This window comes from Mauremys mutica, chromosome 1 (assembly GCF_020497125.1).
Source record: "Mauremys mutica isolate MM-2020 ecotype Southern chromosome 1, ASM2049712v1, whole genome shotgun sequence".
Taxonomy (NCBI): Eukaryota; Metazoa; Chordata; order Testudines; family Geoemydidae; genus Mauremys; species Mauremys mutica.
In genome coordinates, this window is record NC_059072.1 from 289,256,762 (window position 1) to 289,264,742 (window position 7,981).

Here is a 7,981-nt window from a genome sequence, read left to right on the forward strand (position 1 = left end):
GCTGTCCCATTTCCATGCCCCACAACTTCTACATAGCTCTCCTTACTAAGGGCTTGATCTTACAAGAGAAATTGTAGATGTTCAGCACCTCTCATGATCAGGACCATAACCTATTTGTTCAGGTTTTGTACAGGTCAGGAAAGGCACTTAAGTTAGGAAACATTCACCTTGGTCTTCAGACAAGAGATACAGTAAGCATTATTTCTCAGAACACAATCACCTCTGTCTAAGACTGGTGTGATCTGAGCTACATCTATGAAAGGCTATCTTGCAGAGCGCCTCCTGTGAGACAGAAATTATCCTTTGTGTATCACTAAAGTAATTTGTTCTATAAGCAAGACCTAAGAAAACTGGTGTTGCTCTTCAGAGGTAATAAGAGGTTCATCTGCAGTAATTTTCATTGCCTAATGCGTGTTTTTTTTCCTTTTTCTTTTTAGCAGTGCCATGGCTTTGAAAGCATGTCTGTGTAGATTTACACAGCACAATCATGTAGTCGCAGAATAGGGATGTTGAACTCTACATGAAATTATAGATTAGGAACTAAGACTATCCAATAAGGTTGGTACAAACTGAGACCCTGATTAAGAAACAGATGTGGGAATTGTGTGTGTGAAAATATGGACACCTTCGGATCTGAGAGTTTAGACTAAATAATATCTAGTGCATTTTTTTGCCTGAGACAAAGAACAGGGGAAGATGGTGTCATTCTCACATAGTGACAAGTGGAATGCCAGTTTTCATCTGTTAAGGATCATTGTTATTGTTTATTGAGCACAATTAGAAGTGTGGTGCTAGATGCACAAAGGAGGCTGTGAGTCCTGCAATGGGCTTGCAGTCCAAGGGCTTGATTCTGTGTGAGCTCCAGAGTCACTGAAATAGTTGATATCTGAAGATTTAGAGCCTCAAAGAATCAGGTCCTAAGATAAAACAAAATAGCACAGACTGTTAGACATAAGACATAGTCCTGAATTTGAGAAAGAGGAAAACGTTTCAGTTGTCTCGTTTTTTTGTTTGTGTATATGTTTTAAAGGGGGATTGGAATGAAGTACATCTGGTGCACAAGAAGAGAGAGGCTTGTAGTTGTAAAAACAGAATGGATGAATAACCATCCATTTCTTTCCTCTTTTGACATCTAGAGTCTGGTAGATGTTTGGAAAGACTCCCATTAAAAGAGATATTGTCATGTTAAAAGTATTGTCCCTTCCACCTCTTCAGACAGAGGACACTAAAACTGGGTGGATCTCTGACAGGAAGCATGTGTGTTTCAGGGAATGGGAAGTCCAACTCACAGTGGCACTGGTTTTGCACATGGAGAGGAGGCAGAATATGCACATAGTCTTCTATCCTAACTAACCCTAACCATTCAGCAGTTAACACCAACAATCAACTTCTACTGTGAAGAAAACCACTTTCATTGTCTACAGACAAACACCATTATGATCTTCAGAAGGTGTAGAGCTCTGTCTGAAATCAATGTTTGCTGTTTTCCAGCTCCCTCAGCATGATCTCCTTCACTAGACATACCCTCTCTACACTCAAATGTTGCAGCAGCAGTTTGGATCACACAAGAATAAGGGCAAAATTTTCAAACTCTGGAGTCTGAAGTTAGACACCTAAATTCAGATTTGTATACTTCTGTCTATCTACATTTGTATATGGTCAGCCATTACTATAATATCTGAGCAGGGAATCAGCGTGGGCCGAGGGATGTGCTGGCTGCGGCTCCCTGCAGCCCCCATTGGCCTGGAGCGGTGAACCATAGCCAGTGGGAGCCATGATCAGCTGAACCTGTGGATGCGGCAGGTAAACGAACTGGCCTGGCCCACCAGGGGCTTTCCCTGAACAAGCAGTGGAGCAGCTATGAGAACCACTAGTATACATTTGAAATAACTGAACCATTGTGCAGCTAATATAGATATACTGGTTTTTGTTGTTGTTTTGATGTGATCATCACCTGTTTCTTTCTTTTAATGAAACATTACTTTAATCCGGAATTAGATAAATTGATTTCATTGGGTGTTGTGGATTCTCAGCATTGCTGGAGAAAATAGACCATTTGCTTTGGCTACCTACTTGTAGATTTGGGTGCTTAACTTTAGGCTTCCAAAGTTTGAAAATTTGGGGATGTATGTTTTATTTATATATTTATTAAATAATACTTTTTTTTTATCAAAGTGCCATAGATTTGGATGGTACTTCACAGACAAATAAAATGGCAGGTTTCTGCTACAAGGCACTTACAAGCTAAATGTAATTTATTTATAAATCTGGTGTATGGCAGAAATGTATTTAAGCTATGTTCGGTTGTGTTTAGCAGCCACTAGGGTTATAGAGTGTGATACATCATCAAACAGAAACAAACAATATGGAACCAAGATTTTCATTGTTTCTGATATTCTTGCATGATTGTGCACAAAAATATACAATGCCTGATTTTTGTTCATACTATCATATATTAAGAGTAATTCCACTCAACTTAGTGGATTTACACTGTTTTAAGAGTAGACTCGGGCCTTTAGGGCACAACTAAGGCCATATCTACACTACAGTCGCTACAGGGCCACAGACACAGCACTGCAGCTCTGCAACTGGAGCATTGTAGTGTAGATGGTTTCTGCAGCAGGATTTTTTCTATTGTTGTAGTTAATCCATCTCTCCGAGTGGCAGTGGCTAGGTCAACGGAAGAATTCTGCCACAGCAACCTACCCCCTACACCACAGGTTAGGTCGGCTTAACTGTGGTGCTTAGGTTGTGAATTTTTCACACCCCTGAGCAATATAGCTAGGTTGATCTAATTTTTAAGTGTAGACTAGGCCTAAGACTGCAAGGGCAGAGCCATGACTGGGATGGGGACTAGGCACACTGCTCAAGTGGCTGTGGCTGGAAGTATGATGCTAGTGGGACTTGCTAAACCATTACAAAATTTGTAGCCATTGAAGTCCAACCAATGTATAGGATTAACAGGGCCATATTCATGCCTTTGTTCCACCCAAATACATTTTACTTGCATATGCACACCTTGCACTCCCCAGCACATGCAACCCAATTATGGCTGACTTCTGTGTGGCTGCACTGCAAGAAAAGGGTCCATGAGCCCTCCCTGCAACTGTACCAGAGCTAGAGTGGTCATGACTGTACTCATGGTAATTAACAATATATCTCAACAATGAGCCTTCAAACTCCACAAAGTGCAAGTGCCATTTCTGCAGCTATCTCATGTAGCTTTTTTGTCTTAAGATTCTATGGATACACAACATGTTTACTGTGGTGAAGAACTGCAGAGAAAAAGTTGTTTTTTAGTAGTTTGGAATGTATAAGAAACATACTGTGAAAATGTACAATAGAAATATGTTTGTAAATCAATTCAAATACTGTGTTAAAATTTGCAATATTTGCAGACCAGTTTACAGAATGTTACTCTGTTTACCCTCATTGCCATTATGTTTCAGACACTTATGTATAGGATGCAAGTGGAGACATGGAGCACAACATTAAACTTTAGAAAACTGACTTCATTTGCCACAACTTGTTTTTAAAGAAATCTGAATCCTGAACATGTCATTGTGCAACAATAAATCTGCCTGTTTTAATGTTCTACTGTGGTGATTTTATTAAGTGGTTATGACAATGCATTTAAGTGTTTGTGTTAGTCTGTTTTTAAACACACGCTCACTCTTTGTTCTCTTGATAGCATATGGGAGGCAGTGTATAAAATATTTGGGAATCTAGTAAATGTTATGTCACTTGCCTTTTTCTTTGTAAGTTGAGACAATTCAGATTGTATCCTATGCCATACAACATCGTCATCCACAATGCAACTTTCTTTTTTTTTTTTTACTCTTCTACGACTTTTAATAATATGGTCTGGACTTTTTTAATGAATGTGTTTTGGTTGTTTTACGATAAAATAAAGTGATGGGGATGGGTGCACAGGTATATAGAGCAAGCTTTTAAGAAGCCCAGCACAGAGACCAAAAACTGATGGGTGAATTCGCAGACGTCATGGATCGTGAGTCTGATAGTCCTTTAATGTGATGGTCAATCTCTATATATGTAGTGATAACTGAATAGAAAAAGAAACACCTAAGGAGTTTGGGGCTTGTGAGGATCAGAAATATAGGGACAAATATTCCAGTCCTTACTCAGTTTTTACTTGTTTCCTAACTAGGCAAAGCTACTGACTTCATTCCTGGGCAGGAATGATGGTCCAGTGGTTAGACGCTAGCCTGGCATGCCGAAGAGTCAGGTTAAATTCCACCACAGACGGTGTGTGTAACACCCCACAGGCAAGTCCCATATCTCTATGCTTCAATTCTGTAAAAACGGTATTTAGGGCTGCATTTTGACTTTATCCTCACAACATGACTGTGAGGTAAAGTATCTAATACATTTTTATTTAAGTACAGTATTTTTAGCCATTCTTTTTATCCACACAGTGATCCACACTTCACAGCTAGGATTAGAATCTATTTCTTTCTCTCAGCAGCAGGTTTCTTGCAGGAACCTTCAGAGGCTCCACCCCAAAACTCTATAACAGATATATTTAATGATTAAGGTGAGAAGGTCAAATAATGCTCCTTTTGAACTCAATGTGACATTTGCCATTGGCTTATATGGAAGCAGAATTGAGCCTTGTAGGTAAGTTCTAGAGGTTACTCCAATTATCAGCTAGCATGTTGCTAGGACAATACAAAATATATCCTATTTTATTGTTCTGGACATAAATTGTGGGACATAAATAAAAATTCTCTGGAAAAATGACAGCACACCTGTGCAACTTCATCTTGTTTGAACACAATCCTAAATTACTTACATGGGCAACATTACAATGGCTTTTTGTTCATAAATGTTCTATTTAATTCTATTTATACTTCCAGGCTTCTACTCTAAATTTTGTTTGCTTCAAATAATTACTCTCTCTTTGCATCTAATTTGAAAACAGATTTCTATTCCATCAAAGTAATAGCACTGTATTTTATCAGTAAGTGGCAATAAATAAAAAAATGAATAAAACCTTTCATTTTCTATAGTAGTAATATCAGCAAATAAAATTACAACCAACGTTGGTAACTGGACTTTTAATAGACTATCTTATTTGCTGATAATCAATAACAAGTAGAAAAGAAGGCAACCAAACTGAAATAAATGCTCTTGGAACAATAAAGAAAATAAACCCATTATGTACTTCAGAGTTTTCATAACTTACTGTTTTCTGTTGAGTTTGGCTTTAGAGAACAATATCTGTTTCTGTTAGGATATGCTTGATTTGGTCAGGATGTTCAATATCACTTCTTTTAATTGTGGTACTTAAATGTTAATTTTAATTTATCATTCATTTCATTACATAAGAACGGCCATGATGGGTCAGACCAGTGGTCCCATCTAGCCCAGTATCCTGCCGTCCAACCGTGCCCAGTGATAAATGTGTCAGAGGGAATGAACAGAACAGGGTAATTATCAAGTGATCTCAACTCTGTTGTCCAGTCCCAGTTTCTGGCAGTCAGAGCCTTAGAGACACCCAGAGCCTGGGGTTGGTTGCGTCCCTGACCGTCTTGGCTAATGGCCATTGATGGACCTATTCTTCATGAGACATATCTAATTCTTTTTTGAACCCAGGTATACTTTTGGCCTTCACAACATCCCTTGGCAACGAGTTCCACAGGATGACTGTGTATTATGTGAAGTGCTTCCTTTTGTTTTTTTTAAACCTGCTGCCTATTAAGTTCATTGGGTGGCTTCTGGTTCTAGTGTTATGTGAAAGGATAAATAACAGTTCCCTATTCACTTTTTCCTCACCATTCATGATTTTCATAGACTTCGATCATATTCTTCCTTAGAAATCAATTTCTAAGCTGAACAGTTCCAGGTTTTTTCATCTCTCCTTATATGAAAGCTGTTCCATACCCCTATTCATATATGTTGTAGTTTTTCTGTACTTTTCCCAACTCTAATATATCTTTTTTGGGAAGGGGTGATTAGAACTGCAGACAGTATTCAAAATGTGGGCATATCCTGGATTTATATAGTGACATTATTATAGTCTCTGTCTTATTATCTATTCCATTCCTAATGGTTCCTAACATTCTGTTTGCTTTTGTGACTGCTGCCGCACACTGAGTGGATGTTTTCAGAGAACTATCCACAGTGACTCCAAAATCTCTTTCTTGAGTGGTAATAGCTAATATAGACCCCATCATTTTGAATGTATAGCTTGGATTATATTTTCCAATGTGCATTACTTTGCATTTATTAACATTGAATTTCATCTGTGATTTTCTTCCACAGTCATTCAGTTTAATGAGATCCCTTTGTAACTCTTTGCAGTCAGCTTTGGACTTAACAATCCTGAGAAATTTTTGTATCATCTGCAAACTTTGCCACCTAACTGTTCACTCCTTTTTCCAGGTCATTTATTAATATTATTATTAATATGTTGAACAGCACTTGTCCCACTACAGATCTTTGGAGGATGCTGCTATTTACCTCTCTTCTTTGTGAAAACTGACTTTATTCCTACCCTTTGTTTCCTATCGTTTAACCAGTTACTGATCTATGAGATCACCTTCCCTCTTATCCCACTTTGCTTAAGAGCCTTTGGTGAGGAACCTTGTCAAAGGTTTTGTGAAAGTCCAAGTATATTATATTGACTAGATCTCCCTTATCCACATTTGTTGAGACCCTAACAGATTGGTGAGGCATGGTTTCTGCTTACAAAAGCCATGTTGACTCTTTCTCAACATACAGTGGACTTCAGAATTGCTAGCTCTTGTCATCAGTGCAAGCCTCATGATTTTTGTTTTGAAGATTTCTTGTGATTTTCTGATGTCCTGAAGTTTTGCTCTTATTCACAGAGGCCACTGTGCTCCATGGATTCCCTGAGCCAAGATGGACACATTTTCCCTACATCATTAGCAAGTGAAAATGAGACTACTCCTCACCATATTCCACTGTTTCCAATAGGTCTAAAGCAGCCTGCCTTAGGGAAAATAATGGCCATTTAGTGTATGACTGATATAGTGGACAGGGAAACATAATGTGGAGGATCTTGAAATGCAGCTGAAGTTGGGGGACAGAGAAGCTGGAGATGTGTGAGGGTGGGTTAGCAGGGAGGAAGCACGGCATGGGGGCAAAGAGAAAGTAAAAGGAGCAGGGAAAGGGAATGTAGCATGAACCAAGCGAATGTAGCAAGTGGAGTGAGGGGACAGAGATAATGTGGGTGGAAAAGAAAGAGGGAATTTTCAAAGCACAGGGAAAACTCGGGGGAGCCGGGAGAGTGTAGGGAGGTGGCTTGAGTAGGAGGGAAAGGGCATGTGGTGGAGTATGCAAGGTGTTCTTAGGGTGCAGCGAAACAATGCCTTGTTTATACTAGCAGGTTGAAATCAAGAAGCAGAGCTGGACACAGTATGGCCTTAGCTACACTTGCAGTTAAATCATGTTCAGCACTGGTTCACATATATCCATTGCCAGCAACAAGTAATTTTCATAGTATAAACCAGTCGTGGAGGGAGTGCGCAGCAAGGAGATGGTGAGGGGTGGGCTTGGCAAGTGGGAAATAAGTAGGAAAGGGATAAATAATGGAGACTGCTAGAAAGACATACCCTCCCCCCCAGAAGCTAGGAGTGGGTAAATGGAGGCCTCCTCTGAACACCCAGAGAGGAAGGGAGGCAGGGTTTTTTTAAATATATATTCTCTCTCTCCCTCTCCATACAGACACACGAGAGAGGGAGAGTGTACATACCCACGCTCTCTCTCTCTCTCTCTCTCTCTCTATATATATATATATATGGTGTATGTATGTACACACTATGTGTGTATGTATAGATATAATCATGAGTGATTAAAATCTATATCTATACCTATATATTTAAAATCTTGTGGTTTTTAATCAATCTCATGATTCTTTGGCTCTAACTCACAGTAGTGCAAACCCGAAGCTTTCAAATACCATGAGTCAGAGCCCCTCAAAATCATGATATATGAT